This window comes from Rhyacophila brunnea, unplaced genomic scaffold (assembly GCF_057557595.1).
Source record: "Rhyacophila brunnea isolate RB1 unplaced genomic scaffold, BYU_Rbru_1.0 scaffold_13, whole genome shotgun sequence".
NCBI classification, from domain to species: Eukaryota; Metazoa; Arthropoda; class Insecta; order Trichoptera; family Rhyacophilidae; genus Rhyacophila; species Rhyacophila brunnea.
In genome coordinates, this window is record NW_028232785.1 from 15880199 (window position 1) to 15894033 (window position 13835).

At 35.6% G+C, this 13835-nt stretch overlaps 1 long non-coding RNA gene across 1 annotated transcript; it reads right to left on the reverse strand.

Annotated features, from left to right (window-relative positions):
- Positions 1–8032: 8032 nt before the first annotated feature.
- LOC147076650 (uncharacterized) lies at positions 8033–11910 on the reverse strand. Its single transcript, XR_015069349.1, has 2 exons — positions 11773–11910; positions 8033–8929 (listed from the first exon to the last, which is right to left on the reverse strand). It is a non-coding gene; the product is annotated as an uncharacterized LOC147076650 (long non-coding RNA).
- Between the last annotated feature and the right edge of the window lie 1925 nt (positions 11911–13835).

The window sequence follows — 13835 nt, forward strand, 5'->3', positions numbered from 1 at the left end:
CGAGTGCATTATTGTCCGTATACTATTATTTTCAGAAAATTATCAAACAGTCTTTTTTTATTTCAAGCTCTGCTGATTATCATCAGCCTTGTTCAATGCGCTGCTAGATGAATGCCTCCCCTAGATTTTCTTAAGTTACTTTAAGGAGCTTACAGCTCAAACTAGTATTTTTTTAGCTGAGGATCGTGACTATATTGAAATCGAGATTCTACACCCTCACGGTCCTCTGCATCTCTCAGGGCAGGGTGAAAGCTGTCCCAAGTAACATCTTTCACTTCATCGCTTTCGGGTGCTGACGCTCTTCCTCTACTCCGTCTTACCCGGTTCACGTGGAATAATATGTAAAAAAAGAGATCTGAATAAAGCTGACCGAGTCTCTGGATGTTTGGACGGTTCTCTCTGTTCTCTGTTCAAGAAATAAAAAGCATTCGGTACCAACACCACATTTCGAAGGCATCCTGCTCGCTGGGTCTGGAGCAGTGTTGCAGTCAGATGTTATTTTCAAACCGGCATGACCCGTGACACACGAAACAAAACCGTGCCCTTTGTACGTATGCAGTTCGCCGTATCACACTTCACCGTGAAATGTTGTATCGGAAATTAATGGCCGTATATTAAAGACCGTCCAACTTCTTTGGGTCGTACTGACATAAAATTCATATCTAAATAAAACACAGTTCTTGTCGGTTTACACTTTACAGGAAGCCAGCAGCAAACAAATTTTTAAAATAGCCGATATACTACAATTTTTTTAATTCATTAAACCCTACCTAAACCAAACAATGATCGTTAAAAAATATTCTTTTAGTATCTATTTTATTTTGGGCCCACATGCTCAGCGTAGGTCAAAATGGAGCTTTTATGGTATTTTCAGAGCATAACCCTGGACATTCCTTAAACGTTGTAGATAATCTATTTATATAATTTTGAAGCCTTATTATCCTTTATGTTTATATTAAACATTTTATGACTATATAAAGTATTTTTATTATATAAAACAGTATTCTTTTAAACCTCTCGATCTAATGGTTTAGAATATAGTCATATTTCAGTACGTCCATGTGCATTGGTGTTAAGATTCTTTAGGTTACAAAATCATTAGTAAAATTAATGTTAACAGTATATAGTGATATATTTACAACAGAAAAATATATTTTATAATCTTTGTGATCCCAAATTTGACAAGAATTAGGCATTTTATTATTCAAAAAACGGGCACGATTAACACATTTTTGAAGATATTTCTAAAGATAGGTACTGATTATAAGTTTAACAAAAACACGCGCGTTAATATGGTCTTACTCTCTACTTCATTTCTCGTTACTTTGGCAATTTATGGCTACGGCCGTATGTTGTAGCTTAGCCACTGGGAAATGCCAATAGAAATGGCGTATTTCAAAAAAATACTACCTTATTCTTAGGCCAATAATTATTATAAAGCAATCATTATTCGAATGATGTTTATCACATTTGAATGGTCAAAGACATAGCTTATTTTTTTATATAATAATATTTTTTGACTATCATCTCTTATTGTTTTGATTAGGGAGGATTTAATAACAAATACGGTTGTCTGACAAAGTTTAGTGTGTAGGTAGGTACTATTAATTATGTCTAATCTTAACAGCCTGCATCCACCTATCGCCGCTGCTGCAGGAAACTGATATACACAAAGCTATCAGCTGGTTATTGAAAAGGAAATACTTGTTTCAGAATTAAATACACTAACTAACATAAATTAATATAAATATTTCGTTTCGGCATATTATTCGAGAAAGCGATCGTGTTTAAAATCTTATAATATATTATGAAAAATGTTGAATATAAAAAAAGCAATATTTAACTTTGAAGACATTATTTATAATCAAGTAATATATCCCTTGGACGCATCAATTTTTATTTACTAAAACTGACTACAGAAAGAACAGCTTTTTAAGTAATTTTATAACTTCCAATGGACAAAACTATAAATTACTACTACCTATTGAGGTATACTGTCATCTCTGTCCGATAAAAAAAGCTCACGGCGAACTGTGCCACGGTGAAATGTTTTACGTATATTTACAATAATTAGTAACCAAATGTTTTAGGGAGATCTGAGAGTTTGTTGCATACGAGTCGTTGCAATTTGACCGTTGCAAAACATCGTTTTCATGTATAATAATTGAAGATACATCATACTGAAAATATCCACAGTTCCACAATACAATTCCTCTATACTGATAATTTATAGTTTTGTTTTTGTAATACCCATTAAAGCCTATAAATTACTTACGAACATCTGCTTTTTGTTTGTCGATTTTATTAAATAAATATTGACAGATTGAGAAGCTATTCTTCTTTATTCGTATGTATGTCACAATTTTTCTATTTCACTCTTTGATGTCATGTTTTATAGAAAGATGGCGACCAACTTGCAATCAACCGTATCAGATCAAACACTGTGGATATTAATCCATTGAAGTAGCGTAGTCAATACAATATTTTTCTACTCACATTTCTTCTGTCCTCTACCTTTCCATTATGGACTGCAATACTGGTAGGTATTTAAAAACCGGTATCCCAGTATTTTTATATACAAAAATACCGGTTTTAAAAATCAGACAGTACCGATCTTATATTTGGCATTTAAAGAGGAAGGTGCAGAACTAACCTGCCATTGGTAATGCCAATTGGGAGGGCAATAACTCTATTCAACCAAATCACTTCGGATATTGACATTATTCCTATATTCGTATAGGTATAGCTCATTCGGTGTACTTCCTTGTATTATATCTAATTTATAGATTTTTGTATAGGTTTATACATTTCTATTGTTTAATGCTAATCTATTTTTTAACACCTACTGTTTTATTAATATTTCTATTCTTCTAAATGTCTTGTTGTGAACGACTTAAATTAATAATTTGTAATATTGGCGATGGACCGAGGGAAGTGGCGCGAACCTGTGCTTGCCCTAGCCCCAATATTATTATTATGAAGTATTATGACAGTGTACTATTATGTATATATTACTACCATCATGTACTATTATGTATATATTGTACTATTATGTACTATTATGAGTATATGTATATAGTACTATTATGACAGTGTGGAAGAAGAATGTTCACAAAATGTATTATTAACATAAAAGGTTTAATAGTATTTTTAGACCGTTTCCGGAAATTTATACGTATGCAGTTCGCCGTACTATCACACTTCGGCGTGAAATGTTGTATCGGACATATATGGTCGTATATCGAGGGACACCCACGATGGCCGCGTGGATTAAGCACCGGTCTATAGTGTAGAGGGTCCCAGGTTCGAATCCTGGGTCTGGCAAGTTCACATATTGTTTTTCAATTTGTGCATGAGCCAGGGTATGGACCTAATAGGTTGAGCAAGTGGCTGACATCCATTTCTCGTAAAAATAAAATCTGTTAATACAAACCTCCACCCTGTGGAGGCCCATATGATTCGATTAGGATTGGACATGGTCAAAAAAAATATAGATAATATTAAAGACCATCCGACCTCTTTGGTTCGTGTAGTACTGAGATAAAATTCATGTCAAAATAAAACACGGTTCTTGTCGGTTTACAGGAAGCCAGCGGCAATCAAATTTTGAAAATAGCCGATATTCTGGATGAATTGTTAGGTTAAGTTATTAAGTTAAATTATAGTAGGTGCTCGTTAATATCAAGTTGTATCTTCTAAATGTTATTATTGAATTTATTAAATTTGGAAAATTATTGTCTACAATGCTCAACGAACATCGCGTCATTTTTTTAAAATCTCAATGCTATATGGCCATATATTTTTCCGGTACGACAGTTCACGGTGAACTGTGATACTGCGAAATCTAATACGAGCAATTTACATATTGTAATCAAGTCTGTGTTATTGAAAGTTGTCGGCAATCAAAATTTCGATATGGTTATTAGAAGAAGTAATACTATAGGTTGTAGGTTACTATAGCATTGTTCTCTTGCACCGACGGTACCAGTTGGTAAAGTGGTTGTCTCCGAAATCGTTGGTCGCTTGTTCGATCACACGACCGGTGAAAATGCATGTTACCTTTTCAGCGTGTATTAAATTCTGTATCACACTTCACAGTAAAATGTTGTATCGGAAATATATCCGTATATTAAAGACCGACCTTTTTGGGTCATATCGTACTTACATAAAATTCATGTCGAATAATAAAACACGGTTTTTATCGGTTTAAACTTTACAGGAAGCTAGCAGCAAACAAAATTTGAAAATAGCCGATATACTGATGATTCATTGTTAGGTTAGGTTAGGTTTTCATTATTGAATTCATGAATTTTGCCAAAATCAGCTATGAAAATTGAATTCATGTTCATATTGAATCTAATAAAATTGGAGAACTTATAGCATACCTATGGAACAATGCGTAATTTCGTCATCTCGGTGCTATAGTATAAGACCGCTCACGGTGAACTGTGCTACGGCGAAATATTTTACGTAAAATTCCCATGTAACCATTAAATTCAGACTCCACTGCAACGATACAATCTTTTATGCTAGGAGGCCTAGTACAGATATTAACTTTTTTCGTGCATCAATGTGAAAACTCATTTATAACATTAATATTTTCGCTGGGACCCCTTTCGTTATAAACCCCCCAATGCATTTGAAATATTTTATTGATTGGTAGATACACATAGTTGATACCTGTATATTATAAAATAGGCAGGTATTTGAAAGATTTCTTTAATAAACAAGTATTTAAAATAATATTCTGTTTTATGAATGTTTGCTTCTTGTCAGGAGCGCACACAAGGAGATTTTCGGATCCGGACCCCCCCAGAGTTACAAAAAAATACAATACATTTAGCTTAATAGAACATAACTTATTTTTTTCTTCGTCGTAACCTCATACCTGAGGATCATGTCCTGGATAATTTGGCCATCGAGCAGTCTTATATTACCTACATTACACCACCGTCTTTGATCCTAAAGGGATCACTATGGGCATCCACACAGTGGAAGTTTATTTAAGAGTTTTTTGATTTTGCCACTTTCTATACCTAATACCGCAAATACGGCCTCCTTATTAATAGGAATAAGACCAAATTAATGGTTGTTGATCGGGCCAACCTTCTACCAACACCAAATACACTCCAAAACCTCGAAACAGTCGACGAGTTTGTATATCTTGGATCGACCATCAGTGGAAAGGGCGGATGCGAAGCGGAAATAAGAATGCGCACATAGATTGCAAAAAATGCGATGACACGCCTTATTTTGGAAGGATCGGGGAATTTCGATTGCCACAAAAATGATGCTTGTGCAAACATTAGTGTTCTCGATATTTCTATACGTAGTCGAGTCGTGGACCCTGAAGGCAAGAGAACGGAAGGCAATTGATGCCTTTGAGATGTGGTGTTGGCACCGAATGCTTCGCATTTCTCGGACGGAGCACAGGATGAACCAGTCAATCATCCAGAGACTGAAGATAAAGGAACGGCTCTCGACGATATGTCTGAGAAGAATTCTGCAGATTTTTGGACATATTGTCAGGCGCGGAACGGACAACCTGGAGAGACTGGTAGTTTTGGGTAGCCTCCAGGGAAGGCGAAGCAGAGGAAGAGCGTCTGCGCGATGGAGCGAGCAAGTGAAAGAGCTGACTGGGGGCACCATCCATTCTGCCCTGAGAGAAGCGGAAGATCTAGAAGGATGGAAAGTCTTGGTCGCTTAAAGGATGGCAAAATTTAAATGTGGTCACGATCCTCAGCCATGAGTGCACGACCAAGAAGAGATACCTAAATAACATATTATTAGATATACTTAATACTACCTGAAGCGGGCCCCCAGGCCAGGATCTTTGGCGGCCCCCCTAACTATTGCAGGGTAAAAGGCAGTATGACTTCTTATTTCTAAACCTAAATATCATAATATATTATGCCTCGTAAAAAAATCTGTTAATACTCTACATCATCTACTCTATGGAGGCCCATTTATGATCTTTTAAGGATCGAAAATGGTTAAAAAAAAAAGTATTAGTGTAATGATCCAACTTCTATTTATAATAATATACTTAAGTGGGTTAGAATGAATAGAATGGACAATGGGTTTGTATCTAAGTCATGGCCTCCACATCCTGAAGCGAGCCCCCAGACTAGGATTTTTGGCGGACCCCCTACCTATCGTTAAAGATAAAGGTATTATGATGATCTACAGTTGCGTTTTCTAAATGGTGCATACGGTAAAATTAATGTGTTTATTTAGTATTTGTTGTATATTTTAATACATCCATTTGACTTTTTTTACTATTAGAGAGAATTTGTGATGTGTGTTTATATCACTTATCTGATCGACTCACCACGCCGGGCCCTTCCTGAGCCTAAGCTCCCATGCTAGAGCCCTGTCAGCCCCCCTTTGTGGAGGCCATGATCTAAGTAGTGTAGAATGTGTGAATAGACAATCGAAAATAACTTTTTTTTGTTAAATACGTTTTCAAATCGAATCTCGACTACTTTGAGGATCCTTTACTAGCGATAGGGCGCACCAACTCGTATGTGAGCATCCGTAGTTATAGCTAAAGGCCAGCTGTTCAGCGCTAGATTCAAAGTGTGGAGTATCTGTAAATCGGGAATGTACCTGGAAGCCACCAGCTAGATTTTGTTAAAACAGTAGTACTTACCATTTATTTGTGTGTAGGTACGTGTATGAGGAATACAGCGGAAAACACGTTTTGAAAATACCCGATTTACTGGATTATTTATTAGTTTGGATTAGTTTAGGTTAGGTTAGGTTGTGTTACCAAATATACAAATGTTCTGATAACATTCGCATCGTTGTCAATGTGTGGAGTATGAGTACCATGGCCTCGACATCTTGGAGCGGGCCCCCCTACCTATTGCAGGGCTTAAGGCAATGTGACACTCTTAAGAAGCGTTTTCCAAATGGTCTTCCAAAGTAAAGGTTAAAGGACATTCAGTGTAATGTCAGCGATTCTTTGTATGAATACATCCACTTGAATAATAATATTACAATTGATGATTATCGACACAAAATAATCAAAAACGGCATCACACACCAATACTTACTACTTAAGGTGATTCATCAGTGAAACGGCAAATAATTTTCAACCAAAGGCGCGACGAAATTTTGCACTCGCTCCCATTCTGAGAGAGAATGTAAAGCTATAAACACGTAATTTTGCTTCGTGATGGCGGCGGCCGTAATAATTCTTAAATCGTGTAAAGATGACTTAAAACGTTACCCATTTACTTTAAAAAGAAAACATGTCAATGAATATATTATTATTGTTACTGATAAAACAATAAACAGAACATTAAATGGACACATTTTGGATTTATAAGACAAATTATATTTGGTTTGACATGCCTCATTTCCACCCGCGACCCGCAATCCGCGCATCGCCTAGTGACGATCTTTTTAGACCGTGTCTCAACTGAGGTATGGCCTTAAGGCCGTGCATTAGTTGATGCATGAGTTGATTTCAAAATATATTTGTATAATGTAATTATCATAGTTTTTTTAAAGTAAAATAAATGAGAATCGATCAATGAAGCGACAAAGCTCATACAAATCTGGGTACTTCGGCTAGTACCGTATCTGGAAACTTGTACGTATACAGTTCGCCGTATCACACTTCACCGTGAAATTTTGTATGAGAAATATATTATGGTCGTATATTAAAGACAATCCAACCTCTTTGGGTCGTATAGTACTGACATAAAATTCATGTCTAAATAAAACATGGTTCTTGCCGGTTTACACTTTACAGGAAGACACCAGCAAAAAAATTAAAAAAATAGCCGATATACTGGATAATTAAATTTGTTAGGTTAGGTTTTCATTCTTGAATTCATGAATTTAGCTTAAATCAGCCATGAAAATTGAATTAATGTTCATATTGAATCTAATAAAATTGGAGACCGTATAGTATACGGTCATCTTTTTCCAATATGAAAGCTCACGGTGAACTGTGCCACGGTGAAATGTTTTATGTACAATTTACCTACATGTAACCATCTAGTACATATTAAAACAAAGATTTAAAATTTTCACAATTTATATTTTATTTTTATAAACAAATACTTAATAAGACTCACACCATACCACATTTGCTCCCATAAGAAGCAGTGCAAAACAGCTAGTATAAATAATTATATACTTATAATATAAAACTTATAAAATAAAATTTACAGAAACATCTGATGTAAGTACAAAATACAGTTTTTATAATAACGTAGTATGGAAACTATGTTTGGTTCGCCCCAAAATTTTAATAAAACAATAATATATTGTCAGTTGTCACTAAAGCAAATGTGTCCCAAATTTAAAGTCTTTAGGTAGGTACTGGAAGTGTGTTAAGAAACGTTAAAGTTTTTAGGTTATCTTTTTATATTCGTGTGAACATAATAGTGTGAAGAAATATGGCATAAATTTAAAAACGTGTTATATTCAATATTCTCGTGTAAATGAAATGCGTGTTTAATATTTGAGGACAGTCGGAGCGCTTTATGTTCTTTGGGTTCGGTCATTAAATAATAAATAATAATGGTTACAGCTTCAAAACATTGGTCCAGGGAAACTGGTAGATAAAGATTTCACCATACTTAGAATTTTTTTCAATTTGAATCTAGAACATTAGCACAAAACAGCTCTATTGTACATCGTTGTCAAGTAAAGACTAAGGTTTTTTTTTCAACGTCTTTGGATTAAGCCTAATCGTGGTGCCCAGCTAGAAACTGACGATCTGGCAAATCAAGGTCTTCTCAACCGGGAAGCAGGCGTTCATCCAGGCATAGAAGTATGCACATTTATTATTGTTTGGTGTCCGTGCGCAGAAATTGATGACAGCGGTTCTCAATGCTTCTTTTGTGGCGTATTCCCAAGCCTCTCTGATCACAGTTCCTGGGACTACGATCTGGGACATTGACAGTTGAGCCTGTGGAATTGATTATTGTGTAAGTGACAAGGTTTGGGTCATGGGTTATTAAATTGGGCGCTGGAGGCAGTGACGTACACACAAAGGCCCGTTTCAGACGGGACACCGGTGTCGCGCTCGTCTATAATATAGGAGGTTTTTGTATTATGTTTATGAACACCCCAGAGCCAATGAGTCAACGCGATGAGTCAATAATTTCGCGTTATAAATGAGAACATAAAACTGGCTGCGATAATAAAAACAAGTGTATCGGCGGCTTGAGAATGTAGCGGCCGACGGAAATGTATACGCGTTGACTCATTAGCTCTGGTGCGTTCATAAACATAATACAAAGGCCCCTTTATTCGAATACGAAGGCCTCCTATATTATATACGAGCGCGACACCGGTGTCCCTTCTGAAACGGGCCAAACTGTCACCCTTAAGTAGACTTAGAATATTATCCCCTTTCATTTTTAGCTCTCAGTCAGAATCAGATGCAATTCAGAAAAAGATTTCTCGAGCGACGACGCTTCTTTGGTTGAAACCAGCGCTCGAAATGGAAAATTTTACGAACCGGAGCTCACGATAATTTTACGAAAATATTAGCACTGTTATCTAATTTATTTATAAAAATACGTGTTAGATTTTTATTATATGACATATCTAGCTCAGGCGGTCAAATTAATATTTCCACGAGATGGAGCGATAATTTTGGGAATATTATGATTATTTATATATTTATGATATTATATTATTACGCTCCAGTTCGTTCCGATCCATTTCAAGCCCTGGTTGAAACGTTATGTCATCATTAGGGATTGCAATACCAGTATTCTAGTACTTTTCGATACCGAAATACCGGTTTTCAAAATCAGATAATATCGATATATTCGGTGTAAAATGTAATAATTGACGTAAAAGGTTTAACATGACCATATTTTTGTCGGATTACGCGATGTCTGGCTTACTTCTATTGCCCATTAACGCCCTTGAGGACCAGCAATAGCACGTGCTATAAAATAATAATATTTTAAAAGAGATTTAAGCATATATTATATTTATTGGTAGATACTCAGCGCTCGAAATGGAATATTTTACGAACCGGAGCGTTCAAAAATTTTACGAAAATATTAACATAGTTATCTAATTGATGTGTATTTTATAAAATGTGTGTTAGATTTTTACACTATATGGGAAATCTAGCTGAGACGGTGAAATTAATATATCGACGAGACGGAGCGATAATTTTGGGGATTTTACGAACCGGAACGGCGCTCCGGTGCGTTCCGGTCCATTTCGAGCCCTGTAGATACTTCTTTTCTTTTCATATATTTCAAATTCCGGTATTCAGTAGGAAATACCGAAATACCGGAATTAGTATTTTTATTCGGTATTGCAATTCCTAGTCATTATAAAGCGGTAGTTTCGTGCGGGAGAAGGTAAAAAGAAGAGCATAAAGATTAAAAAACCCTACTTAACTAAACTAAACATAGATGTAGGTCTAAATGCATATAGCAGTGTCCATAAAAAATTTACATATTATGCAGTTGGCCGTATCACAATTTACCGTGAGCTGTTGTATCAGAAAGAAACCGCTGGCCGTATAGCATTGAAATCAAATTCGTGTATAAATAAAACACTTAAAAATACATTAAAAAAACCACCGGAATACAAGATAATATAATATACAATACAATACTGAATAAAATAATTCAAAATTAGGTTAGCTAGTAGGTGCTCGTAAGTATCAATATTCAGTAATAGTAACAGCTTTATTGTAAGATATTTGATACCAATCAATATCAATTTAATATTCATATTGAGGCGGCTCTCGTGGTGCAGTGAGTAAGGCGCTGGCCTTCCACCCGAGAGTTCTGGGTTCGATTCCCGGTCATGACAAAAACATTTAAGTATTTTTCTCAAAGCCTGGGTGTTTGTGATTGTTCAAAATTACTAACAACCACCTTTTACGAAAAAGCAAGGACATGGTTATTAATAATTCTAAAAAAAAAATAATATTCATATTGAATGTTATAAAAATCGAATATTGCTTTCTGCAATGCTATGCGGCCATCTATTATCGGCACAACAGCTCACGGTAAACAACGATACGGTGCAACGTAATATTATGTACCTACAAGTAGCGAAGGGTGGAGGTAGGGTGTTAAGATCAGCCATAAATAGTGCACATTAAACTTTGTCAGTCATACGTATTTGTGTTTATTGAACTAAGGCTACACTTTATATATGGCAGTGGTTAAATTTTAAAAATCAATTAAACCCTGCCTAAACCAAACGTTATTAATTTCGGTTTATTTTGGGTGTTACGACAGAATTGTGCACACTTTTTCATTCATACTTATTCGTTTTCGTTGGATTAAGAATACATATTACAAATATTGTTGGTTATCATTAACTTCTGCCTAAATCAAACTGTAATAGATAAAAATATTATTCTATCACTATAAAATATTCAAAGTTATGTATGATTTAATTGCATAATTTTAGATATTTTATTGATAGACGAGTATTTTTTGACTTGGCTTGGCTTTCGCAGGGTTTAACTGAATTTTAAAAACTAGCCAAGACCATCTGTAAATTGTGGTATTATTTCAATGAAAACAAAATAAATGACAAAAATATGACTGACAACGGTTAACGTGCACTATTTATGGCAGATCTTACCAGCCTACCTCAACCCTTCGCCACTGATACCTACAATGTATAGTAATAATATAATTATGTAACCAATGAAGAATGGTCTGCGTATCGAGAGTGGTTGCCCGAAGGCAAAAAAATCCCGTTTACGATCTTCACTCATGAGGTCCCGACGAAGAACAATAAGAACAAAGATATAATTACCATTAATATGCATCCTAGAACAACTAAAATCGTTTTCGTAAGCATCTTGGCGAGTGCTAAGATTTCTTTAAATATAATAATGATTAAAACGCAATTGAAGCTATATATATGAAACAATTAGCAAACAAGATTAATTAAAAAAAAATCAATATCATTTATAATCAACGGTAAAAGTAAAAGCACGTAACTGAGACAATGATTTTGAGAATTAAGTATACAGACAAGAAACAATTTCCATAGCAAGGTGGATAGTATGAAAATATAGATGTCTTTCATAGGCCAGTGGCGAGAGGTGAAGGTAGGCTGTTCAGATCCGACATAAATAGTGCACACTAAACTTTGTCTGCCATACTTTTGTTTACATTTATTTAACTAAGAATATAATAATTTGAAGATGGTGCTGGTTAGTTTTCAAAACTCCATTAAACCCTGCCTTACCAAAACACACGCTATGGGCGATCCGACAAAAATAGTGCATACTTTTTCAGCCATACTTATTTGTTTTCGTTGAATTAAGAATACACATTAGTTACAGATGGTTTCGGTTAGCTTTTTTTTTAATTCATTAAGCCCTGCCTAAACCAAATCATAATCGATAAAAAATATTTTATAAATAAACGTATATTTTATAACTATTACCTACTATGTCTTGGATTCGGCAGGGTTTAATTGAATTTAAAAAAACTAACAAACACGATCTACCTACACAATATTGTAGTCTCATTGAAGTTAATGGCCCCACCATACCACGCCCGCCCCGCACCACACCCGGTCTTAATCGGGTGTATTACGGGACCCCAAGTTTGCATCTGAAGCATCATTTTTTATGAATGGGAATATCTCAGGAGCAGTTACCCAAGACTAAGGTCGCCATGCACTCAAATGTGCTTTGTCTGAATATACATGACTTTAAGTTAACTGTACCCATGGGAGAGATGAGCGCGTAGAGGCAATATTAAAAATTGTAGTACCTAAGTATCAAATTAAAGTTATCTTCACGTTGGCAGTAAGGCACTCGGTGTACCTACACCATGGTCCCCACATCCTGAAACGGGCCCTCAGGCTAGGATATTTGATGGGCCCCCTACCTACCGCTAAGATTAAAGGCAGTGTAAAACACTAAATTAACGTTTTTCAAATTGTGTTTTAGTTCAAATTGAGGGTGGTACTTATACAGTGAATTATTGACGATTTTTAATACATCTACTTTAATAATGGAGCTGTCGAGTACCTATCAACATATAATAATCAAAAAATATATTGCACAATTATATAATTGAAAATGTTCATGGCCATGAAGTATAATAGCGCCGCAGGCGACTTTTTTTTAGTATTAAAGCTAATTTATGATGTGTGTTTATCTCACTTATCTGGTCAACCCGACACGCCGGGCCCCCGCAGCCCGGCCCGCAGGCTAGAGCCCTGTCAGCCCTCCCCAGCCATGACCTACACCACTCCGGAATTCGGGTGGACACAGAGAATTTTTTGACAGTTCCATTATGGATTGAGTTTCTGAAAAAACCTGACATTTTTTATGTTAGAAATTAAAATCTAAGAAATTTTTCTAAAAAGGGTGCTGGAGAATTATTACAAAATCATTTTTTTGCCATGTTTTTGTGTTGTCTTAACCCAAAGGTATAGTTTATTGGCTTTCAATTTCAATGTATAAAATTATTCTGATAACTTTCATGTTTGGGGGGTGCCAGGGCCCCTTGCCCCCCCCCCCCCCTGGGTGCGCCATTGGTGTGTATTATTTAGCAGTTCTTAACAGCCTATCTCCACCCTTCGCCACTGGTGGACATGTTACATAGCGTAAGGAGAGCATATTATTATGTGTGGCATACGAGTGGTTGCAATTTGACCGTATATCGAATAAATGTCGTTTGTATTTATTAACAGTTGCAGATACATCGTATTGCAAGTATCAACACTTCCATACTATAATTTCTCAACACCAATAATTTATAGTTTTGTTTTTTAGCATTGCTCATTTGATGTTGTAAATTACTTTAGACAGGTGCTCTCTTGTTTGCCGTTTTTATTAAATACAATATGTTGATGGA